The sequence below is a fragment of the Ooceraea biroi genome, chromosome 14 (assembly GCF_003672135.1).
Source record: "Ooceraea biroi isolate clonal line C1 chromosome 14, Obir_v5.4, whole genome shotgun sequence".
NCBI lineage: Eukaryota > Metazoa > Arthropoda > Insecta > Hymenoptera > Formicidae > Ooceraea > Ooceraea biroi.
The window spans coordinates 2,777,973-2,804,980 of record NC_039519.1 but is presented as its reverse complement, the minus strand read 5'-3'; the positions used below and the strand labels follow the sequence as shown (position 1 = coordinate 2,804,980).

At 42.1% G+C, this 27,008-nt stretch overlaps 1 protein-coding gene across 2 annotated transcripts in view; it reads left to right on the top strand.

Annotated features, from left to right (window-relative positions):
* LOC105286610 (neurotrimin) overlaps positions 1-27,008 on the top strand; it is a 153,447-nt gene that overhangs the window by 29,685 nt on the left and 96,754 nt on the right. The gene's annotated exons all lie outside the window — the stretch shown is intronic.

Here is a 27,008-nt window from a genome sequence, read left to right as displayed (position 1 = left end):
GTGACATGAACAATAGAAAGTACAATCAACAGCAATAATCCATTCTCGTGATGACGTTTCATCGAATAATGGAATTGATTTTCCTCCTTTTAATACTGACAATTATAATATTATTACTCATGTTATAGAATGTGTTAAAAAGTGGACAGCTGTTGGTCAATTGGACTCCACTTGACTGTCATTTCTATGTATGAAGTTTGATTGATTGCCTTATATTCTTATGGAGTATCCAATATCGAGTACCCATTGAGGTACTCGATTGATGGCAGCTCAATTGAGGACACTCCATTTGACAGAAATTTTCCCCGATGGTGGTTGATATTTTGTCAATCGATGAAACAAATCATATGAATATCTCTGATTTCCAACAAATTATTATTACTAAAGTAAAGTTGTTTCATATTTCAATGCACGTTATTGGATTTTATCGTGCATATACGAGTTCGTGAAAGAAACATGTTCATCTGGTTATACGTGATATGTCAAATTGGGAGATTCTAGTTGGAATATTAGATTAGAAATATTAGAATATTAGAATTTTAGAAATATTAGGTCTTTTAATATATTTTGATCAGTCATGATAATGCTATATTTCCATTAAAATCATTTATAACTATTGATACTGTTATATTGTATCGATATATAAGTGATTTATTTTTTATCCAAACCTGTCTGCCATATAATAACAAGTCCATTTTTCCATTTTTCTATTTTTCTATTTCATGCAGTTTAGTCCAGATTTTTTGGTCCCCTTTCGGGAACATTTGAAATTCACGGATTCACGTGTGCACGTATTGAAATCGCTTTATTCTTTATCCACGGTATATACTTCGTACCCGCGCGTTGTGGAGGTACTATTTTTTTTCCTTTTTTTCTTTTTTTAACGAATTCCACGGGTGCAGCGATAAAAGTTGTGTGACCCATGCAACCTTTCACCCAGCGCGTGAAATTTGGAAAATATTTATCAACGGTGGCGCGATCAAACGTGAGAAGTTATTTTGCATTCTTCTTTTTGCCATATTCCGCCAAACAGTAATCAACACAGATGGCGAGGAGGTACCAAAGCGAACAGGTATAGCCCGGACATGCATCTATTTGCCTGTGTGCCTTCTCCCGACGAAAAATACACTATGACACATTATGCTGCAAAAGTATCTTACAATGCATAGCGCTTGGTGCGATATACGATAAATACTGTTGCTTTTAATTTATCATGGAATTATTGAAGTAAATATCTTGCTTTTTTATGCGCCAAGCTGGAACTTGATACAGTTCAATCATGAATTAGTTTTCCTTAGAGCTTAGAGCAACCGTGATCGATCAAGATATACGAATCCCATCCTTATCAAGAAAGTGAAGATTCCCATCGCGATAATCTGGTACTAAGTGGTGCTAATTGCGCGCGATAAGAGCTAGCAACTTAGCAACGGTCGGCTCACGCCTGTTTTACGAAAGTAATAATAATAACTTAACTGGCGCAATGATATAATAGCGTGGGAGTTTCCGCGGCGATGTGATAGCTTGAAGCGTGTCCGAATCGAGAGTAACTAGGCCCTACGTGAACTCGACGATGGTATTTAGCCGTAATGCATTTCGCTTCCGCAATCCCGGTCGAGCGAAATAGCGCGCGGCCTAAGGGGATGCACTTAAGGAGGTGCTGCCTATAAACAAGCGTGGTACCGCAGTAGGCCTCCGATACCATGAAAGCGTTTGCGTTACAATGTATCACGAGTCGCTGACGTCGCGCCTAAGAAAGGGTTACGAGGCACTAAGAGACAGTTTCGTCGCACCCAAAGGGGATGGCGGTGTGTGCCGCATGCCGTTAGAGATAACATCTCATTGTCACAGCGCGGTGTGCGAATAAATCATGGGGTGTAAAGCCCGCAACGTGTCCTCGTATGACTGTGGTGGGCGCAGCGTCGCCGACGATGGGGTTAGTAAACGAGGAAACAATCGCCGGTGTGACCAAGCTGGGGATGACGTATTTAAGGGATTACGCGAGGATGCACCAACGAGGTGTGAGGGTACGAAGAAATAACACGTCTAAGGTTATTCTGAGTCGAGCAATCGCATTTTTATAAATTGTAAATTGAGCGTACAACAGGTATTTAGAATATACATGCAAGGTGATGATATAAACGAATATATGTAGCCTGTAACGTTCTGTGTATGTACAGAGTTATAATGTCGGATTGTTAGAATTCATTTGATTATTGATGTTATTAATTAATTAATCATTGATATTCTAAATATCTCATTGTATACAGCTGATATAGCTGAAATTCTGTGAATTGTTCTGCGGATGATGCACCGCATGTAATTTTGTACTATATATGAAATTAATAGGATATAAGTATCGTGTTAATTTTACTACAATTACTAAATTATTCGACGTTACGTCGTATTTGTATGTTATGTCTAATTTCAACATTTTGTCTTCGTACAATCTGTTATTGTTATCATAAATTGTTATCATAAATTGCTGCATGGTCCATGTGAATTTGTGGAAGTGCACGGAAACTGTTTGCCTTCCAATTCTTGTTCAGAATTCCAGAGGAGAGATTTAAAAAACTCCCTATATATACACGTTTCTCTCTTCAAATAGATAGTCGAGTAAATGGATTTACGATGACTGGTATTGCCACTTGCATTTAAATTATCATTTTATCGGCGTTTCGTGTGTACGAAATTACGATGCGATCGAGCGACTGAGAGATTTGAGCGTGGCGTGATCTCGCGGCGCCAAGTTGCCAAATAAGTAGCAATGTTAACGAAACTCGTGACCTGCATGCGAAGGTTGGATCGTGAAATTCTAGCGCAACGTTATCTCGACGAACCGCACTCATCAGAGAGTACCTAAATTAAAATCACTACGGCCGACGATTCACGTAACGCTGTACATGTCGCCGAGGGCCGCGTGCAACGTTAACGCCGCGCGCCCTCGCCAGCGAGGGTGAGCGTTATTCAGGCCGCAATTTTCCGGCGAGGAAAGTCCTACCGTAGCAAAGAAACCAGTGGTTAGACAGATAGCATCGTGTTGTCACACGGCACAAACGGCCGGCTAAATCACTGACGTTCGCACCGGCACTTGCCAGGACTGACACGGCGCACCGTGTACCGTGTATCGTTGGGCCCTTGTAAATGAGGGAATAACAATCACGAATGGCGCGATCATGCGGCAAGGATCGGGCGAAAGGGGAGACTTAATAGGCCCGAGGGTGAATTCTCTCCAATTACAGTACTCTGTGCGCGAGCTGTATCAAGCCTCGGCACCGTGTATAATAATGTATTCGCCGTTCTGGTAGTTCGCCAGTGCCTATCATCGATACCCCGATTCTTTCCCCTATTACTTTCACGTTGATGGCCGTGCAACGTCGGTCACCTTCCATAAACCACCCCCCACCCTATCTCAAAGGGAAACATTCTTGGGAGACGCAATTTTCGAGTATCGAGCGCTGCAATTACAGGCGTACAAGGCGTATCGGGATATGTAGCTCGCGCTCGCTCGCGATCAAAGTCTCTTAGTCGTAGGCGATCATTTTCAATTACGGTAGAGTGTAATTACAAAGGAGCGCGTAATTGCAGCCCGCGGGCGCTCCGTTCATCGCGGAAATCGCGAAACGCACCGCCGCGACGGGCGCCCTTCCGTAAAATATCGTCCTGGCAAATGGATCCTTAAGCTGCATATATAGCGGTAACTTTATCTGTATCGATCTGCGCTTATATACCGCGTTGCAGCAATACGCCGATCGAACTTTCTGGTTTGGTGGGTTACATCCGCAGTGCGAGCAGTTATTCACGATCTAGTCACATCTATAATTGTAAAAATGTAAACTCTGCTTTTTCTCTTCCCCTCGCTCGCTTTATTTATTAATATACACTGTTTTGGTTTAGTGATTATAACGTGCAATTATTCGATAATAACCTGGATAATAAGCCGCATGCCGCGCATTAAATATCGCGTAACCTATTTAATCAGGTTTTATTTCGAACTTTAAATTTACTCAACTTTTGTTATACTACGCGCCATAATGCAAAATGTTTCAAAGCTGTATGCAGTATAATTAGAAATAACTTTCGCGAAAGATGCGAAAAAAAATATTCATTATACACACGCATGCGACGTATTCGTTAGCGGGCGGAAAACAGCTGTTAAATTAAGAAGCATTGCGGGTGGCAAATAACCCTATAATTGGGCAGGAAAGTTTCCACGTAGTGCAGCTGTAACGCTGGAAAATGCGGACTGGTGCGGTACGTTGCGGTGACCCGCGGAAAAACTGCGGGCGAACGAATGACACTCGCTATGCCGCAAAGTAATTCTAAGTCTAAGAACAGTTTGCCCTCAAAGTGAATATAAATTTTTTGCGGTTGTAAAACTGGCTCTTGTCCATCCTGACGGCTAAATGTTTGGGTTATATCTCTAGTAAGCGGCTAATCTATATTGCTAATTAAGTCAACAATCCGCTAGAGAGAGTTCGAAGCGGAGACAAATTGGAATTATTATATTGTATAAATTAAGTATAACAAATACGCGACAACCGCGTTTATCAGATTCTGTTTGTCATACAATAGTAATATCTATCAATTTTCGTCGGAGCCATTAAGGATTAAAAGCAGGAGATGGATTGATCCTCTTTCGGCATCACATTGAACATTGATTTTCCAGATTTTGTAGTTCCGTTTAATTTTAGCTCACGCCTAGCTCGATATAATTAAGGAAGATATAATTAAGAAGAATCTAAATCTTTCGAATCTATTTTGCATGTATTTTAAATAGTCGCGTGCTCGAAGGAAATATCATATTAATAGTATTCCCTCTCGTGTGACACAAAGTAACATTTAGACGGAGTGACGTTTCGGAACAAATGCATAAACAGCAAGTGCACAAACGCTGTCATGTATCTTTACGAGCATCCTGCGTTCGCTCGTTCACGTGTGCGAAACGCGAGCAGACAGTCGCGTCGGAACACGCGGGAGACATTAATGACAAGTACAATGTCGCGTCGCCGACATAATTATATTTCCCGGCTGGGTATTCCGTGCAGGATAAATTGTATCGTAAGTGCCTGCCCATTATACGACTCCATGTCTATCCGTGGCGCTTGGTGACGTCGCCATTCGCAGTGCAACCCCTCGCAAGCCGGCGGGGTTCCCAACCCTTTCACGATGTTCCGCACTCGTCCCACGCACGTCCCGCGCCCTTTGCATTCCGCCCTTATCCACGACATCCCTTCTTTTGTCTTTGTCCCCGTAGAGGTTTAATTATCAACAAAGCGTTTTCGGACACGTGCCATAAGCGTCCGAAGTGCAGTCACCGGAAGAATTCTGCGGGGCTTTCTAAACGTTATGGTTAATTGTGATTTATGCGCGGAGTCTGTACCGGTCACGAGATTTCGAAATTAACATCGTTTGATGTATCCTTGCCTCCCTGTTATTTACTCTCGACCGGACGAGGGGAAAACCCGCCGTATGTTTAAATTGTTTGTAGAGGGAGCGGCTGCTATCAGAATCGACGGAGATTGGATCGAGCTTTGTTCAGGGTTGTAATATAGATTGCTTTGAAATTGTAGCAACTGAGCGGTGGAGATCGCATGCGCGCGAGTCTTGACATGCTAGTCCTGCAGCAGGAGATTGACTTGAAATTTAACAAATTTTCAACTGTGCTCTTATTACTGTGCGAAACGCACCGAGCTCGTAAGTTTATTTGACACTTGAACGATTATATTTTAGTCGTTGAATACAAAGCGTGAAACGCTTGAGCTTCGTGTCGTAACTGTTTCGTGCATTTTCCACCTGAGCTTAGTGTGTTCTACCCCAGCTGCTGTGATTACCTCTTATATATTTCCTCAGTATATTGCGTAAACGAAATTCTCGGCGCTGAAAGTTACGCAAGTTTACCGATGTCGAGGTACTCTCAATGTGCTTCTAACGCCCGACTTAACATCCACCGGGGATTTAATTAAGTTTGGAAAACAATCCACACGCTGACGTAATACGCGCTGCGCTCGAAATGTCGAATTTATACTTTCGAAGAACGTATCGTAAGTTTTTAAAACGACTTTTCCGATACCGAGCAACCGCCGACGCTCGATATCATCACTAGGAGCAAATATCGGTATATATGGCAACAAATTCGATAACAATAAGAGAATAATAGTGACCGTGATTTGAAAACCTGTAATATCCTACAGAAAGACTGCGGAGGACTGCATACTTCTCCGACGTAATAATGAAATATGCCCCGTTTTCCACCATCCGCCCGCCGTAGAAACTTCTCTTCTAAACGTTCATTTCGTCTACGAGCGCGAATCCGATAATAGCACATGACTGTGGTAACAGTTCGGAATTTATCGCATTCGAGAGACTCTCGAGACATTTGTATTCCCTTAATTCGCGAAATGTCAACTCGAGAATTATTTCGTCCCATTAATATTGCTTGAATTTATTTCTTATGTATCAATAATCTTACTTTACGAGCCGTAAATCGACGACTGCTTGGTACGTTCTTTCTTAAATCTCAAGAGAAAATTCAAACTTATCTTCTCTGGGTTCAAGAGAACCTTGGTAATATGCGCTCACCACAACGCCGCATTACATTCTAAGTTGCCATATTTGCAAGCGGCGCGGTGCAAGCCGCTATTCGCCGACATGAATTTTGGTTTCCGGCGCGAGCACGGGAACAGGAAACGTACGGCGCGGCGTAATGCTCTTTTAAATCGCGGTACCTTCTAACCAGATTCCGCGTGATATACCGTTTTAATTTTCATACGCTGACGGTAACCACCAGGAGAAACGTCTATTGCCGCGAGATTGATTTACGACGGTCGGTGCACCGACTGCGTGGATGCATAGGTGCGTGGTTACGATATCTTTATGACACCAGATTGCGACATTCGCGGCTATGCCTCCGTTTCACAAACGAGTAAAATTTCTCTATGGGATCTGCAGAAATATATCTGCAATTATTGAGTTAGCGTCTCGCCTTGAACTTTCATCGCTTGCAATGTCATCACGAAAATTTTGCGCGCGTTGCTCGTTCTAAATTACTTGAAATAATTTTAATATATTTTTTAATTACGTCATTTTATGATATTTTTGTAACGTTGTAATTAATAAAGTTATATATGCCACTGGTCATGAAACGTAGCATTATAAATAGGCAATTACAGCATCAAAGTGAATTTTTTCTCCTGGAAAACATGTCAAATAAACTTAGGGTTTTTTGGTCTAACGAGTTTCAGTTGGTAAAAGTTAAAAGTTTGAAGGGTGTCTCTCTCCTTTACCATGATACGGAAAAATCAAAGCGATTCTGTAAGGAACTAGTTAGCCGCGTAAAGGATCATGGGACCCTCGAGAAGAAGTGGTGTCAGCGAATCGTGTACCTTCCAGCTGGCTCGACGTTCCACCAGGCAATTGGATCTCGAAACGCATTTCTCGTGAGACGCAAAAGAGCCATGAGACACAAAAGTTTATTTCTAGCGATATTTAATGTCTAGTAAAATCATTGCGATCGTGATCAAATATTATAACACTGGTTATGTATAAGTACATATTTCTATATAAATAATAATTTTAACTCGTATCAATTACATTCTGTGATATTTTAATCGAATTCCAAGTTCCAGTCGCACAAGAGATATAATATTTATATAAGATGTCGATTTAATTTCATGCTTGAGCAAGTGTAATATAATAGCATCGCGAGGGACTACGCCAACGACATTAAATAAACGGATTGCCAATGTCATTCATAATTACCGATCACGTTAATCTATAGATCAATGTATTTCGAAACTGATTCGAAATCCAATTAATAGATATATGTACATTAGAAGAAAAGTTTATCGAGTTATATATAACTTATATTTTATGTTATACATATCGCCGCAGCATGTTATGCGACGAGAATAAACGTTTAGTATTCGGTAGATGGAGGCGAGTGAGATACCGAGGAAATGTCCACAGACAAAATGTCCAGGAGGGCGTGCGAGGTGAATGAAGAGGCTCTAAACGGTTCATCACCAGAATAAAACGAGGGTTCGGAAAACGAGGATTTAATGAAGGGACTGTAACCGGGTATAAAAGGAATCTATCCGAGGTAGTTGAAAGGATATACGATATTAAATCACCAGAGTCTCAAGATGGCAACTCGTCTCTTTCTCTCGTCGCGTATAGATCCGCTCTTGTTCCACCAATTACCGTTTCGTGAGAGATATTGCAAGAATAGAATATATAGAATGTAGAAAAATATATAACAAAAAATTCCATCGTGTCAAATTACATTTTGCTCTAGCTCTGTGTCGGAACAGATGAGACCTGCTTTATTTTATAAAATAATGATACATTTGGCCAAAGCTAAAATACTTTTAGTAAACAATATTTTTATATAGAATATATAGTCGCATAGTAGCGGACTCTTTTTCAAGGTACGCTACTTCGTATCGACTCAATGTTGATCCAATTTTATGTCTGACTTCATTAATTATTTCATGCAATATGGCTTATACTATATCTAGACGTATCCGATTGTATTTATGCTTATGAATGCAGTGCACTTTATATTCCATTATAGTTTCAGTCCGCAAAAACGTACCATTTTCGAGAAAAATTAATTGAATATTAATTAACAAAGAAAAATAGTTTCTATTTTTGTGAAACATAGAAACTTCATGCGATAAAATTATTGTTCTGTCATACAAGTAATTTTCTCTTGTCGCTCATCACTTCTGTTACGATGATTTGCTATGTATATGTGCTTATACACTGCTATTACATGAATCTTTAATTTCGCATTGGTCGTTCTTGGCATACGATTTCTCTTTCATCAGACCGATTCATTGAACTCACGGTCGCGCAAAAAGTCGCGAAAGAAGACTCCGATCGAATCGAAGGCAAATAAACAGCCGGTCGTCCGGGACGACGCGGATTCAATCAAAAATCGGTAACCACGGAATAAAAGTTATCTATGCGAGGAAGTTGAAAAGGGTGGCGGGCGTGTGAACGACAGGTTCGGCACGGTCGACGCACGCAACCACCACCGGGACGACCTCGCTCTTCGTGGTACAAATGACCCCTTCCTACTGCCGCAGCGACGGGCGCCGTTGGTCTGCCCCTATTTTGTTTCTTGGCCTCCTCAACCTACTCTTGACGATCGCGGCCTCCACTTTGCCGACATTTAAGTATACTCGCAATACGTTTTTCGTAATATCCTTGACCGAGGTATTCTTTCACGAAATGACGGATTTCGTCTTTCTGTTTTATGTTTCTTTCAGAGAGATTCGCTATTAATTAATAATTCTGCGAATTACTCGAAAGCATTGTGAAAAATTCATTATCGATATCCAAAAAGCATGACTTTGCGGCTGGTAATCCTCATTCGTCGCCCGCCGGAATAAAGACGAATTTTGTGAGATAATTCCGTACTTCTACGAGAAATCGTCGCGTAATTGAATTTTGGTGGTATGATTAAATTGGATTATCCGGCTCTTTCCGGATCGTATCAATGATATGATCGCTGATTTAAGAGAGATCCTAAAAAGAATATTTGCGATAAAGGCACATTATCCGTTCGATTATAACAAACTATTTTAATTTTAATAAATCCGTCAACGAGATCACCGATTCTTTTATGTTTTATTATAAATACTTTTACAATATATTTCGTCAATGTTAGAATGCAAAATATGGCGAGATGTATAGAGCGAAGATCAGTAGGGTATCGATCAGAAGTTCAAAGAGACCCGGATCATCTCCAAAGCTTCGTTCTTCCGTCAATATGCCCCTTTCCCCTCGTCGTAATCACATCGTACACCAACAATCTCCTGCGATCGTAATTCGATATTATCCGGCGTAAATCAACGCCGTACAAGCCGAACACACGCTTTCTTTGGCTTGCAACACGCGCACGTTCGGGCCAATCGATAGCCTACTGAAATTTATGGGCCTGCGAAACGTCGCGAACCAACGCTGCTGTCGGATCTTCTCGACCACTGGTCAATCTCGTGAATCATAGCGGATTTGCTGGAGGATCCAGCACGAGTACAGCCGTCCTATCGAATTTTATCAACGGGACGTGCTTCTACGTGCTAAAGAATTAAATGATTGATGGCTTGGAGACGAGTCTTAAGACCCACCATCGATTCATATCCGCTCCCCGTTAAAACTTATTGAATAATTAATTTTAATTCTGTCTCATGTCCTTTTCCTCTGCCTGCTCTCAGCGAGCTGTTATCATTCGCAAAATAAAATTATGTATCAGCAATGCTGTTAGTCAATTTTGAAGGGCGCTAGATTAATGGTATACTTGTTGCTTCAAAACCTTTCCGCGTCCTGATCAATCTTGCGCCCGTTAACGGGGAATTGCAGGTACGCAATTCGAACCTTAATGAGAAACTCGTAACACTGCCGCGTTGAAGTGACGAAAGAAAGAATAAACGACCGCGGCTGAATTTTATCTGCTTGACTGAATAATTGTTATCCGCGTTTGTTTTATTTATTCAGCATTGTCTCATGGAGTCGGCATTATTCATTTGCGAGTTTGTCGCGAGCTGGACCGTCGGATTTCCTCCGCCACAAGTTAATCTCGTGAATCATAGCGGGTTCGCCTGCAGAGATTGATTGCGCGAAATAAATCCCAACCACGGGCAACGACATTAAATCTGAATACTATTTTCGAAGCCTGAAGCGCGAAAATATTGATAATCTTGATTTATCGCCGGTTTTTTCTAAATAAAACGTCGAGAAAAGTCTTGCGCGCGGTTTTTCTGTCCGGCAAGACAACGAAGCTATTTGTCATAAACGGAAAATCGGCGTTAATAAAAATTTATTAGCTTTGGTGTATTCCACATGCAATTTATTACAATTCCTCATACTTTCTCATAATTAAAGTTGTTTTCCGATATCGACGACATAAAATTAGTATTTCCAACTCAAGCAGATAATGAATCAATTAGACAGTACGACCGATAGTAATTACTGCAACGCGTTTAATTAAATCATGCTGTTATGCAAGTATATTTAATTAACAGCAGTTTAACTTTTTTCATCATTTTTACTCGATTTGATATCTATATTGCGACACTTGAAAATTTTCCAATTTGTATTATTATTATTTAGAGATTTATACATTTTACAAAAATTTCATTATTCATGCTTGCCCTATTTCAATATAAATTATGTAGAATACTTGTATATAGATGCAAATGAATATATAAATGCATCGACATTCCTGATGTTTTCATAATAATAAAATACATTTAGCTTTAATGGCGAACAATTTATCTATACTATACAGAGGCAAAAAGATACATTAATTAGGAGCGCAAAGGGGAACGGTTCTTCAATTAAAAACTTGAGAGACTAGGATCTTACTATTCGACCATGGAGCGTCAGCACGAGTTTTAATGAAAGTGAAGAACCGAAGTTAAGTCATCTCGGCAAAGTAAGAAACGTAATGAAGTCTTCTTAAACGCGGCGGTCTCGATTAAAAGGGTCCCTTTCTTTCTCGACTTCTTTTTCGCGGCCGTCGCATCATGCGCCTACATGCGGACGAGCAATTCTCAAGAACAAAGGGCATGACTCGAGATTAAACTTAAGTGCGACTCGCCGTCCGCACTTCGTAGATTTGTCGTTAGCGGGACATGCCCAGGGAATAGCTTAGGTGGTTATTTAATTAGAAAACGGTAAGTGGTTATTAACCAACGGACGAAAATGTACAAGATTATCTCTTGTACGATGCAATTTAAATAAGACGATGTGGCGTGCGCGTCCGAGAGTTTGTTAAACTTCAAAATTGGACGAAGCACGTTCCACTCGATCCCGCTAGCAAATAGCTCCAAAGCAGCCTGCAGCACGAACGATCGATCATGGGGCTGAAGTTCATCCACAACTTACTACCGTAATTATTGCAAGTGATGCCGACAGCACGAGATTAAAAGTTCTTATAAACATGAGTTAGCGCAACTTACCTAATCAATCTAAATTGTATACGATATACTTGTTTCGGTATTTCCAATTTTTCTTTCAAGAGCACAAATGGGTATCAGCAACGATGCAAAGTGGCGAATATAGAATTAGCGACACAGCCAAGCGACTCTTGGCGGTATAATCTGCATCTAATTTGTAGTATCTGGGATAGCACGCGTCGGTGGTTCCTACAGCCCAAGGTTAAGATCATATTATGCAAAATGCAAACGGATGAACCATACTTACGTAATACGTCGAAGTTTCGCGACCTGATACACACAGCAACGAGATTCCACAAGTTGAGTTGCCGGATAATGAAGTGAGAGTATCGGTTGGTTTCCTTAACACGCGCTCATATCGTATCGCTGTACACAGCTATGCAGAATATCTCGGATACATCCCTTTATCTACAGATTCTTCGACCAATTAAAGCTCAACCTTCCCTGAACACGGTGGAAGGTAAATCAATCGCTTTTAATAGGGATCATGTAAGAACCAGCAAACTGATTCGCGATTAATAAATTCTTTCCTCTTTCTCTTTCTCTCCCCTTCTCCCTTTCAGGGATACGAACGTTGACAGCCAGTTTCTGATTTCTTCCGATCGTGTTCTTTTCGTACGCGTCGCAGTGGTGTTACGAAAGTGTCTCTACGACGCTCGAATGACACTAGAGTGTGACGTGGGACCCTCAATGGCATTATGGTGTATGCTGTGCGCTGCGTTCTCGTTTGCGTCTACGCAACGTGACTGCGTTCGCCCGTAAACCGTGCTCTCTCCGTGCGCTACCGGAGTCTCATTAAACGGAATGCATATTTATGGAGACACTGGCAGGAATACGCATTTGCGGCTTCAGGGATGGTGGCTTACGAGCGAGAGACATAGAGAGAAAGAGAAACAGAGCGAAAGAGACGAAATGAAAATCAGACTGAAGAAGGGTGAAGGGTGCAGGTTCCCTTTCGTGATGCGTCTAGCCGCGCCGTCAGGCGTCGCAAATCTCAATGGCGTAATCCGTGCACCGATTACCGGCGCGCGCCTTTTGATTTTCTCCCTCTAACGACCGCGACTACGAGTCTTTAACAAGAGTGGCGCGCGTTTGCCATTGGGGTGCCCAGTCTGATTACGATCGTATTTCGCTAAGGAAAGTTTTCTGGCCGAACTCACCAACGCCGAGCTGTGCCACGCTAGCTTCGAGCCTCGGACTCGTCGATTTTAAGCCAGTCTCTCCCGAAGGATGAAGAAATGGTCCTTTGTGGTCCATAGCGATTTGCCTTTTAGCGCGACCGTACTTTTACTCGAACTGCGATTGCAGGTATACGTTGAGATTTATGTACCACACGCGGTGCGACTTCGATGCGGTTAAATATCAGGAATAAGAATTTTTTATGGAAGAAGTTTGAAGTTATAACCCTCGATAATTTTCGATGAAAACGTTTTTGACAAAAAGTTACGTGCCATATCTAAAAATATTATTTTAATAAAGATCTGATAAAATTACATATATTTTTATATATATTTTGAAGACAATTAGTTGTATATTACTGTGAGCTAAAGGTAAACAAAATCTTTATTTATATTTAAAACTTATTTAGATATTGGTAAAATATCTCGAGTCCGCCACGTTTGTGCTGTATAAATTATCGTTTTAACAAATTAGATACAATCGTATACGATAATGATAGCCAGTTTATATCCTTGGAAATCGCACACAATGCGCCGTAATATACGCTTATCTACGTGCAGGTAGCTGTGATCAGATAAAGTGGCAGTGTGAGTAAAAACACTATGAGTTCCTACTGCACAAAATTGCCGTTAGGTCGATACCCTGTTACGATCTAAAACCTTTCTTGTTTTACGTTTCATATCGTGTATATTATATTTTCTTTCTGGGGCATTAACATATCGTAAAGCATTCGTTATTTCAAATGAGAATGCGTAAATATCTATGCATTTATATTTATATTTTCTAGTTAACTCAAAAAAATAGAGAAATGAAAAAAATCAACTAGACATAAAGAATAAGAAATTGTTTTTATACTTTCATTAATTATAAAACCATTTCTAATATTGATAGATACAGATATAAATAATTTTAATTTTAAAAACAAAGAAAATACTTAAATATATTTTAAATGAAAAATTAATTAAAGACAGAAATATCATCATTGAATTCGTGCAGACATAGAAAGTTTTATTTGAGGTGGACACAAATTCGTATCGAAATATTTAATAAATTTGTTTTTCCAATATGTTTGCCTGTGATGTGTCCTTTGGCCATTATACGGCTTTACTCGCGAACTTTATTCTGAATGTACTAAGTGAGCTCAGAACTACAAATGCACTAGCTTAAGTTCCAGGAAGATGATGTAGGTCACCGCGGTTATAGTTGACTCGTTTCTTTACTTCTTACCAGGAAATCACGGAATAACGTTTGAGAAGTACGAACGAGCATGTTTTGCCGTTTAATGACGTAAGAAATAGGGTATTCGATAATGTACTTGAGACGGAATCAATATACATTCTTTGAAAAACATAATTAATTATTTCAAGAATTAATTATGTGATACTACTAAAAGTCTACTCTTATCACGAGACAGACTCTTCGTATAATTTCACATTTACTATACTACTGCCACATCTCTTTTTATTAAACATTTTCTCACAAAGAGAGCGAGAAACAATCTCGTTAAGCGATTAATCCATCAAGTAATCCTTTGATATATGACATGTAATTCACGTTATTTCGCCGGAGCACTTTCTGCGATTCGCACGTTTACCGTTGCTCAACTGTCGCGGAGTAAGCTGCTTGCAGTTAAACCTGATAAGTCTCGCAAAATTAATCTTCGTAATAATTGCGCTCGTACCAGCACACAGCCTGCAGTCGCGCGCCCATTTAGCTAATCGCATTTACTAATTGTAACCGCGACCGCCGCAAGATTTCTGCCCTGACTCGATCAGGTAGTTGTTAAATGCGCGAGCGGATTACAACGTAATACGCACCGTTTGCTTATCGCACAGATTTATCCGGAAGATCGACTTGCTATTAAATCATTTAAGATTCATGATACAAACATCAAGTAACTTTACCTCATTTTCACGGGCATATTGATCGCAAAATAGGGTATTACATACAAGCTTCATTCATAAAGTGAATAAAATACAAATAAATGATGACTCTTCTACACATCTGTCAATACATTGAGATCAATATGTAGGTTCTATAATAAAATAATATTTAAAAAACAGAATTAAAAAAGCGAGAATTTATTTGTTTAAATAATAATAGAGAGAGAACACTGAAAAAAGAACACTGAAACTTTTGCACATACCTAACAATTATGTTGTAAATAACATGGTTAAAATTTCGTTATTATTACTTAAGCTACTACGTCGAAGATCACTGTAGTTATCGCATGAAGCAACAGATGCGCTTCTTCTGCATTACGCGCGCTAAAAGCATACATGTATATATATGTATACGTGAACGCGTTATAGAATGCCATAACTTCCCTACGTCCTACGTCCTACTTCCCTATCTACGGTCGCATAGTTGACCTCGTTCAGTGCTGCCTTTTGCAATTAATTCGGACGCGCGTTTTTGGGCAAACGAATCTGCGGATTTAAGGGCGTAAGTTTCCGCGCGCCGCGGTCTAGAATGAAATACGCTTTCGTGGCAATTACCGTTTGCGCGCGACGCATTCGTTAATTGTACGACCACGACCGCAATGACGCTTTTTTTGTGTCGCGCCGATGCGAGCTATTAACGTGGAAATCTGCTCGGGATTGCGGAAACTTGTTATATCACCATCGTCGTCACGTCGTCGTTATTTTTTCTCCGCGTCCTCCAGAATTCGTGAGCGCACGCGCGCGTGCATCGATGCAAATAGCCCCTCTGCATCGGGCGCCGTTAATTCGCTTACGTCCTATTCGGGCTCTCCGGGCAAAAAGGTAATTATTTTCATTCGGACCGGAAAGTGCCTAACGAAGCGAGGCGCGCGTTACTGTTCGGACAGCTCGCGTTCCGATTGCTGCTTTGTGTCGCTAACTAGGGACGTTTGTCGGGTGCCCGGATCTCGGTTTTCGGAGCACCGTCCCGCGGCTCCGTGTAATCATAAGCGATTGTTAATGCAACGCGACAACACGAGAAACATTAAAATGGGTCGTGGCATTATTTCTGTGCCGAAAATTAAACGCGCGCCGCTTATCTGGCTTAAATTGGCGTTTGGCATTTTCATCGATAAATCGTTTGCGAGTGCGCCGAGCTTCGGGAACAAGATTGCGGCAACGGAGTGGACGTTGCCGACCGAAGCGAATCGGCACAAATGTTACTTTACATCGTGCATTGAAATGTGTTTCAAACATTTCTTTTTTATGATGTAATTATGCGGCAACTTAATAATATACTCTACAAGAAATCGGAATGAGAACTATCTTTAACTAGCTTATAAACTTATAAGCTAGAAACTATCTTTAGATAGCGACTAAGGTCGATCACACACCCACGTTATCCGGGTTTTGTTCGACAGTCTAATAAATTACGAGCCACTTCCGATATACACTTGCATCTTTCATTATTTTCCGGTGCGAATTGCCAGTCACGAAAGGTTAAATCGATCATCCTGTCGTCAGTATCGCACATAATTAAAGAAGCGCATTTTCGAGTATCGCTGATTATATTTAGAACGATAAATCAGATCATGTGGTGTTTCCAATCACATTATTCGCGAGAGACGTCGCGACTAGTCGCGGCGATTGCAATTTCTGATAAGATTCTACCTCCATCGGCTGAGTCACCCCTTTGCGTCGCGACGGCCAGCCGCAACGTCGCTTTGAGGGTTGCCGGCACTATTATTTCTGGACGAATTAACCGGAGGGCGAGACGCGCAGCATTTGACGCGGGGGTGAACGAGACGCTCGTTATTTTCTCTTTCGGAGTCCGGTTAAGCCTGCGGGGAATTGGATCCTCGGGGAGATGGGGTGGGAGGTAGGGGGAAAGAGACAGATTGGTACTTCTTCAGAACGCGATGGATAATAAACTGCGGTGATTCTCGGACAGCTTTACCCGGACTGCGACCAACGTGTCGCGGAACTGTCATCCCCAAAATCCGACAGTCACGAACACACCAACGTGTCCGATTTTGCCCGATACGATGCACTCGCGGTTGCCGTATCTTTCCGGTCGTTTGAGATATTGATTATCGACCTTCCACATTTAATATCTCTATCTTTATCTCGTAAAGCATCAGGTGCCATATTTATCGCGCGTGGATTAATTTATCAAATCACGGAGCAAGCGATAAATAGTTTTAGATATTTTATTTGGTTTAAACATGAAACGAAGACATTTAAATGAACATATTGATCTTGTTATCATTCTTTTGCTTACTCGTTGTGCACCGCGCTCGACCGTTTGCTCGACGAGAATCAATTCTGTTACATCGTGAAATTTCACAACAGCATGTTACGTGCAATGGAATAACGCGAGTGGATTAAATTACGGTTCAAAAGAGAGTTTGCTTTCAAAGAGGTATTATCGGTTGCTTCGCTTTCTCTGTCTCTTTCGATTCACGCTTCGTCATTTGCGCCATTCATAATTAAAGGACTCGGATACGAGGTAAAAATATTTCGAACTGCGCGTGATGCTTGCGACTGTTAACTTTCGTTACCAATTGCACGTTGGTGTTCCTTTATCATCATTCATTCATTATAAAGATCGATGCACCTGGAAGTGATTAACGCGTAAATATGGCTGTTACATGAACGTGACAGATTTTCGGTCGACGGCGAGAGCGTCAAGTTTTGATGATGATCAGTTTCCACTGATCAGTTTCCAAAATGGGACTGTCGCAGGAACTCGCAGCATACGTCTCGTTAATCAAAGGACGATTACGTCGGCTCTACTCATCGATCCAGGACAAAGGCATCGCGATTTGTCGCGGGACGAGGCTCCAGCTCGCCGTGGGCCTCGTAATGATCTCCGCTACAGCGATTCGTATGCACGCCCACGCACATTCTCCGCTCCGCTTTAATGCGAAGTTTTACGTGCTGGAAATTACGGCGAAAGTTTTAATCACGTACTTCCATTAGTCATGCACTCCATTCGACGCGCGTCCGCACATGCGACTCCGCCAGCGGTTTTCGCGGCGCCGCTCGAGACGCTCGAGCCGCGGAGCAGCACGTGTGTGTCTCTCTCTCGTGCGGTTAACGGGGATATCCTCGCGGGTTTCGCCATGCCGAATCGTCGGGAATTTCGGGATATCATCGCGATAAGAGTCCCGGCTGCCGATACTCGAGATGATCCCGTGAATCTCGGTTCGAGCTGTCGGCTACTGCACTGGAAACGTCGCGAAACATCGGCGTCACTAGGCGAATCCTCGCGACTTCAGCTTCGAGTTTCATCCTCGTGAAAGGTCAGAGATGCACGTGCGTGACATTTCAAGAACGCCGGTCGCATGTATCGTACCTTTATTCGAAGCCTTAACTAAAGCACGAACAGGGATTGATAATTCAAGGGAACGGCGACATCAACTGAAATGCGATTTGGGGGCTGTTAATTTACGATGCGCGAGTCTGAGCGAGATAAGAGAGAAATCACGGAATCTCCGTCCCCAAAATGGCTAAAACGGTGCAACACAGAATAATATAACGATTCGGGGAATGTTGTTTAATGCTCACCCAGCGACATTCGGGGAAAATTAAAAGGCGATTTACGGCGGTCCGGGCGTCTTACTCGCGCGAAAAATTGCTGCTCCGAAGGACCGCTAAGCCCGTAAGCTTCTTAGCATGCTGCTGATATGTCTCATTTTAATGGCACCCGCAGCTCGCCCACCAGTTACATATTTTTCCGGTTACGACGGGCTGCCACCCCTGCAATAATTTCGCGTAATGGGATAGCCGCGATAGCATCGCTGGCCGATTCCGCGAGAGACTTTCCGATGATAAGATCCCGTCGATTGGACGCCCCATACAGCCCGGCTAATCCGAATGTATTACAAATTGCGTCCGCAATCTGCGTTGCGATCTAACACGGCCGGCGAAGTATTCCGCGGAAATGCGCGGGCGATTCGCCTAACGCTTCTTCGTTATCGCTCGCCATCGTCGCGAAGGTGGCGGGATCTTATCGAGCATCGTGTGTGACGCCCGCGCCGCGTTAAAGCCATCCACAACCCCCGATCGACGGCGGTGGCCGTCGTTTACCCCGAAAATGGCGGCGCAGTTCCTGGAAGCGGTCAGGAATCGCCGAGTTAATATCGGCGGAGGCATTAGTGTGTTCGGCAGGGGGTGGAGAGAGACGGTGGCATGCCGCGGGTAATACAGGCGTCATGCAACGGCACACGCAAACCACAAAAATCTCGTGCAACACACCCTCGCGCTTTACGCCCACTCTTGTGCCCCGTTTTTTCTCTGCCGTCTATTCTCCAATAACCATCACGGTGTTGGTGCATTCATGTATGCCCGCACGTGCGCACGTACGCCCTCCATTTGTGCACGTTATGCAACCTGCGTTACAGGGACTCTCACAGAATGGTTACCACCGCACACCTCCGCATAACGGTTCACGTGAATCGTTGCACGGACAAGAGAGCGACGCCGGCAGTGACGCTGTATTAGGGGTAGCGGTCGGGGGAGGCCTAGGGGTAGTTTCGCCGCAAATCATAGGTGCCGCGACGACCGTGCGCACGATCTGGCCAACGATTTCTTTGTAAACCGCCGTTGTCGCCACGAAGACTCATTATATACCGTAACCCCTTCTGACCCCGGAATGGATCGTATTTTTAGAAAACACGGCTCAGCGAACCGTGCGCTCGCGTTACGCTCGTAAGAGGAGTCGTTAAAATACATGCTCGAGAACCCTCTTCGACAGTTCGGGGATGGCGGGCACCGCACTCTCCCATTTTAGGTCCTCCCGATGCTCGTTGCTTTTTTCCCTTGCCCCTTTCTTAGGCAGAGCGAACTTGTTATGCGCCGCAGTGCGGTCGTTCAGCGCTGATCGTCCGGGTAAACATTTGCATCGCGACACCTTTTCTTACCTGAACGAGCAAAGTGCGAGATTAATTTCCGCATTATCGCGCCTGATGCATGCGACCGCCTGTGATTCTCATCCCCGGTACATTGTTTACATGCTACGAGATATCGTTAAAACTCAAAATCAGACCATCACATTTAACGCTGCGGCGACGACTCCGCTTTGTGGATCGATAACAATTTTTTTAATCGCGACGGAGTTGCTTAATATATATAAAAGTTCAGAGAGGAGAATATAGGAGCATAGAGGGTATAAAATATCAGGTATCAATAGAATACAAATGATATAATAAATGCGTAATTTTTACTGCGTTCTGCGTTTGATTTCCAACTGTGGCAAATTTATTTAAATAACGAATAATGAACTGGGACGTGCATTATTGTGATATAAGCGAAGTCATATTTCCATTGAACATTCCGCTTGTGCGCAGTGTATGGAAGCTGAAATGCTGTATGCATCACATGTAATAGTTTAATCTATTCTGTTAATTTGGATTTAATCTTTTCTGCTGTTTCAATATTCAAACTGACATATTGGAAATCACGAATCACTGACAGAAAGAGCATCTACAGTTATTATTCACGAATGAAATATTACAACATGCATTTAAAGTGCGCCTTTAATAAGTAAATGCACGTAACACGATGGCAATTTAGGAATTTCTCGTATTCTCGTAAAGCTAGGCGGGAGATCGTGGATTCCTGGGAATGTAGGGTGCAACCCCTAGAGATTAATCGGTAATTTGGAATATGAGAATGGCCCCTTTGTACGTACACTTTACTCACGAATTACATTATAGTTGCATTATATACCGTTCTCGCAATCTAGTGATTTGATTTCTATTGTTACAAACAGGTGTTGTCAAGTTTTATAAACGCGAATCAAACATAAAGAACAATATATAAAAAAAATAAAAAGAAAGCATAAAGAGAAAAAGAAAAATTGGATAGTGACCGTTCTACCATTGCGATTCACCGATCGCATACGGTTTAAATTTGCCTTTTTTCTTTACATTCCTCCTGGAATATTGGCTTGAAACGGTAATTCGGTTAACCACCCTTTGCAACTACAGCAAACCATCGTATCGTTTGCTGCGACCTCGAAACAATATTCGGGTGAATGTACTTTTCGCTCGGAATCAAATACGGCGGTCACCATATATTTGCATATACATATTTATCAATACACTCCAATTATTTGTCTGCCAGTACTGTTTTCCGTACACCAACTTCTGCACCGGTTAACGTGCAATATGCGCGGGCTTCGGCTTGCGCTGCACCTTTTTTTATGCGACGGTCAATAGTATGGTAATTATGTGTAGCATATTATCGGAATTTAATATCGTTAATTTTATATATGTTACTATTGTATATATGTTTGGCAAGTTTGATATTTCATAAAACATAAAAGACTAAAATGCTCAGAATGCTCGATACAGTTTTGAAAGACAAGCGACTCTTCTCGCAAATAAAAGATTATATGTATTTCAAAAAGCTTGCAACAAATCGTATGCTTTAGATGCGGTGACAATGAACAAATTGGTATAACATCTTGAAATCTCATTTTAATTTTATTTTTTGCTCAAATATATGCAAAATAATATCCGTGGCAGATGGCATGATCGAACCATACGTCGTTATGAGTATGCACTTTCACGGATGTATTTTTTCCCTTTTTTTACGAGACATTCATTTTTATTGGTGCATCAGTGCATCACGGAAAATACATGCTCGAAATTCCGCTGCGCAAGGAGTAAGATGGGTATCGCGTCTGAACGGATCTCGACGATGCATTCTCTCGGCATAGTCGTTCGTCCGCATATCCTTTCATCGATCGACCATAAATCGGATCTGAGCGCGGTACGATCTCCTTTCGAATCGTACTTGATCCAATCCTTGCCAGGGCGATAATTGGCGAAACGACGGTTCCCATAATGGAACCGGCTCGACGTGATGTCAAAGGTCATTCTACGCGCAGAATGCCGCGTGCAATGTGCAGGCGTGCGTACGCGAAGTTGATTAAATCACTCACTGAGATTCGGACGGGAGAACGCGCGCGATAATTATCGCTCGTTAGCTCGTTATGTTATCTGAATTTGTAATCAATACCCGAGAGGAAGTCCGAAACATCGGCCCGCACTCGTGCACTCGGTCCCCATTGTGCGAAGCCTACGTTGTGGCGACGGCAGTTAATTACAGGCAAATTAAATTGTTAATTTATTTCGCAATCCTGTTCTCTCTGTATCTGGTCAATGATTTTGTTCTATTCCGTCGGCATGACTTTCCCTGCACAGTGATAAGCGTAGTGGCAAATCGTAGTGAAAATGGTTAATAAAAGTCGAAACGCTGAGATATACACTTGATACTTTAACGCAATTTTATTATTTCATCTGGAAAGGTGAATTTCTCAGCAGAATATAGAAAATGCCGATGAATGTTGCGATGTATTTTGCAGTGAAATGTTTTCTTTAATAGAAATTCTTAATTTATCTACTATGAGACAAAAATTATACAATAGGTTAAGCATTAATTAATACATTAGTCCAGCAAGAGAGAAAGATAGCAACAAAGTGGAGACGATTACATAGTTAATTAACTTGGTTAATACTTAATTAAATATTCTCGGTCCAGCATACATCAGCGTTAATTAATTAGAATTGATAAATTATTAATATATCTGTGAAGATATATCTGTGAGAGTTATGAACATGAATATGTTGCGGATACAATTATCGATAAGTAAAGATTTACTCTCACAAAGAGAGAAATAAATTAAAAAAAGATTTTTTTACATCTTTTATTACATCTTATTAAATCTTGTAATTTCATCTCGACATACGTATCTCCAGGGACCATGTGTAGTAAAAGATGTGGCACAATTCCAATTGCGGTATTATACTATACTATAAAAAATTAGATTCTAGTCGAGAAATTGTCGGTTAACGTATATTATCCTAAGAAGAGCGCGCCGACCGCGCCGCGTTTAATTAAACGCGAATTAAGCTGCTAATTTATCTATCCGACTCGGTCGACCAGCTCTAATGAGCAATGGTCCTGGAACTCGATGATCACGGAATCTGCCACAGGTGCAAGAAAGAACTTTCAAAGTGCGCGACGACTTGGGAACTCTTGAAAACTCGAGCGTTGAAATTATGATACCAGGGATAAATTTGAGAAATCAAGAAGAAACAAGTGGAAGATAGCACCATGTTTAACTGCAGATCCCAAAGAGAAAAGATTTGTGATTCTTGTTGAACGTATTGAATTACTTCTTACATTTAATTATTTCTCTTGATCTAGTGCTGTAATTAGCATACAGAAATTAGGTCGATTCAAAGGAACGTTGTGGAACGATATTGCTCCACTATAGCTGTGCGCAGGTGAAAGCAATCTCCATATAAATGCACGTCTTTTCGTTCGATTTATAATTTACGGAAATTTGTGCGTATCGCAAGTTCAACGACCAAAGTGGCAATGAAATATGAAGGACTTTCCGATGGCACTGAAATCTAGAAATGTCGCGCGTACAGCGAGCGCGTTGCAAACGCATTGAAATTTCTCAGTTGCCTGCATATGAGTGCTGAAAAATCGTGCGTTTTACTTACGTATCCAAAAAACATTCTCAGCTTTCAATACCTTTTCCGAACTGTATTTCCGACATCAATGGCGTTACATTCCATGTGAAAAATAAATAAATGTTATGAGACTGCTTCCCGCTAATGCTTCTTTGCATTGAATGTATCTTTTTAGTCATGTTCCAAAATGTATTCGATCAATGAATTTAAATTTTCAGAAAAATTTTATGAGAAGTTTCAAAAATAAAATTTCTAATAATATGCTCGAAATAAATATTACTAATTTTAAAATTACTTCAGTATAACTTATGTACTGCGTTTCAGTTTCCGTTACGATCGTTAAATATTTGATACCGAGAGACGAAACGCAAGACGTTTTTCGTTATATCGGTTTTTACGACACTCAACTCGCATTATTAAAAATTACCGGACGTGGTCCGATAATAAATTTTGGCGGAATTGGATAACGTGAGGCTCTTCAAGAGCGGGATAATTAGACAGGTTGAAAAATGTATTCGCGCGAGCCGGGCGCGCGAGCATTGCTACACGCTATTCACGCGGAATGATGCTCCATGAAGACGCGGAAAAAATGTCGTTGAATACCGTTGATTCAAAAATTGTTTTTCCGCGTAAAATGAGAAACACATTTCTGAAATTTCTCCGCCGCATGAAATTTGAGAATGACAAGTTATATGTCATAAGCCTGATATCATCTTGACGGAAGGACTGCAGAATTGAAAAAAATAGAGATAAACGGTTAACTTATGCGGCTAGAATATCACACACGGATCAAAATGGATGTGAACATGTTATGGATGTTGTGTGGTAGTACGCGGGGTGATTTATTAGGCACGTTTATGGACGTAGCAACAACATTGGCTCTTCAGGTGTTTTCGCTAGTAAAACAGGTCACATAGCAGCGTTAACGTCCTGCAAAGCGCGCTTTGAAACATCATTCGAAAATATGTCACAAAAGCGCACTTTGCTTAACAAACAGGTATACAAAGTGTACCAATTAAAAATTAGATTTATAATTATATATAAAAACCTTATCGAAAAAAATGTTAATTTCTTATTCACTTGAAATAACGTTATATGTACATCGCGCGCACCAGCGTTTCTGCGTAGCAGAAAGAATTCACTAAACTCAAAGTTCTTCCATCCGCGTTTCTCATCTGGAATTTACAAGCGCGCTCTTCAAATACAAACTAAAAATGAAACGATCACGTACCGCGCTAAACGTGATGCTGGAATGAAGGCACGCGTCTTCAACGTACTCTGCATATCCTAACGTCCTGAGAAAAAGTGCGAGAGAACACGACGGCGCGAGGAACTTTTCCTCCAAAGCAAGCTCGGAAATCTCTCGTTCGAACGCTTAGCGTGTTTTCGAAAGACTGCACAAGACGCCGACCGTCCGGAGATTCATCTGACGTTGGTACCGGGCAGCGTTCGCTTTGCTTGAAACGATAGAAGCTTTGGACGCGCGCGAGTTTTCATTTCCCTAAATAGACCTTAATTCGGACAGGGATCAATTCGGCGCATCGTAATCCCGGATCTGGTCGTAATCTCCGCCTTCCCTATCCCGGGAGTTCGTGCGCCGGGGAATCCAGGCCGATCGAGTATCGAAGGGTTCCTTTCAGACCCGATCGCCGGTTTTTCCGCTTAAATCTGTCCGCCTGATAACGATCGTACTGATGGGAGGTGCGGCGATGGTTGGCACGTCGACGCGAAGGGAGGCAAGGGCGAAGGAGGTGGCCGCGACGGCGGAGGTGCGGTGGTCGGGTGGTGGGTTTAGAGCAGATTGGCTTGCATGGCAGAAACTCCCGAAGTCGGAAGCTCGTTATGTGCAGCACGCAAACACACGACTCGAAATTATCTTCGTAATTAACTGCACTTCTTAACATAACGCATGGCGTGCCAAGCCGGCCAGACGGCGGGAATACGTATTTGGCGGAATCTACAAAGACGATACGTAATCTGAAACTGGCACCGCACAGCTACTAGGCGTCTCCTCCAGCGTGCTCCGACTGAGCCGGAGCGGATTTGCGGGAGAACGCGCCGCTGACAGGCGCTCTACTTATCGAGCGATCAGGAAAATAAGTGAATACGGTGCGAATGACATTCTTTTTTATATTTTTCGCTAGTCGATAAAGGCCGCGCATGTACAGCGCTGTTCTTCCATAATGCGATTATCATTCAATCTGCACATACGTATAGATGTATCTTCGTAGCTGCACTCGCGTGACGAAACCTTCCAACGTTCTTGCTCGGGAACGAACGCTGCTTACACGTTTCGCTTTGGACAGTCGTTCCGATCCGATGGATCATCACACCCGGATCGTGGATGGGGAATGATATTGGTGCTTCCTCGGCGCGAACGAGCATGGTTGTAAAAACAGTCTAAATGCTCCTGCAGTTTGGCCGACTCATCCTCGTCAATCTATTCGAACTCGACGCTTTCTTGCGGTTGCACCTTGTAACAACTTGCACTTTGGGCTGGTCTCGCTGACCACTTCCACTTGCTACTTGTCCCAATTTACTCTGGACGCAGAGGACCGATTGGTACTCATTACACGTTCAAGACATTGGCTCAAGTAGAAGGAGCCCGGTGACCGTAAGATCTGTTTACACTTCCGGTGCAGTGTGTGTTCGCCAAACGCAAACTCCTTCGCCGATTATCGATTTCTAGTCCTCCGTTCTGGACTTTTATCGTGAAACGTGAACGTGCACCCCGAAACACGCGGGGACATCCACCGTCAGTTGATAATCAGTTGAATGCAGGCAACTTAATTCATAATCTGTGCGATTAATGCGTTTCATAATGGCTTAATTAGCGTAGGTCATTTACATCGCGGAGTGATTTATCGCGGCTTTAGCGGCGAAAGGTAAATTGTGAAGCTCGCTTGTTGCACGCCGCATTATCGGGTCGGTTTATCATATCGAATCGTTTCCAGGAGCAATCGATTTCTGACCCTTCACCTTACAGCACGCGCGGAAAAATAATGCGAAACACGAAAGGGCGCAGCGGGTATTTTGCGACACGCTTTAAAGATCACCCGCTATAGTTGCCCTCTATAGATCGTTACACGGTCGTTTCTGTGAATCGTAGCTAATTTTAGGATGCATTAGAATGCAATAAACGTGACTTCGCTAAATTCTCTGAGCACGGAATACGCCGTGGCGGAATTAGTTTCCCGACCCGCTATCTATACGTATCAAAGAACTCGTTTTAATGGAGATTTAATCAGTGTTTTAAATATAGGCGCGGATTAATTTATATTACTTGCACACGAACGAAATAATAATGTTTTGCTTTTTACACATCGCTGAATATACATTAATGCTCGCGAAGTGCACCATAAAGCTCTCGAATCATTCTTTCGTAAAATATTCGATGCATTTTCCGCAATTCTACGAGCATATCGTGCATTTCTGCACGATTTTGTTAT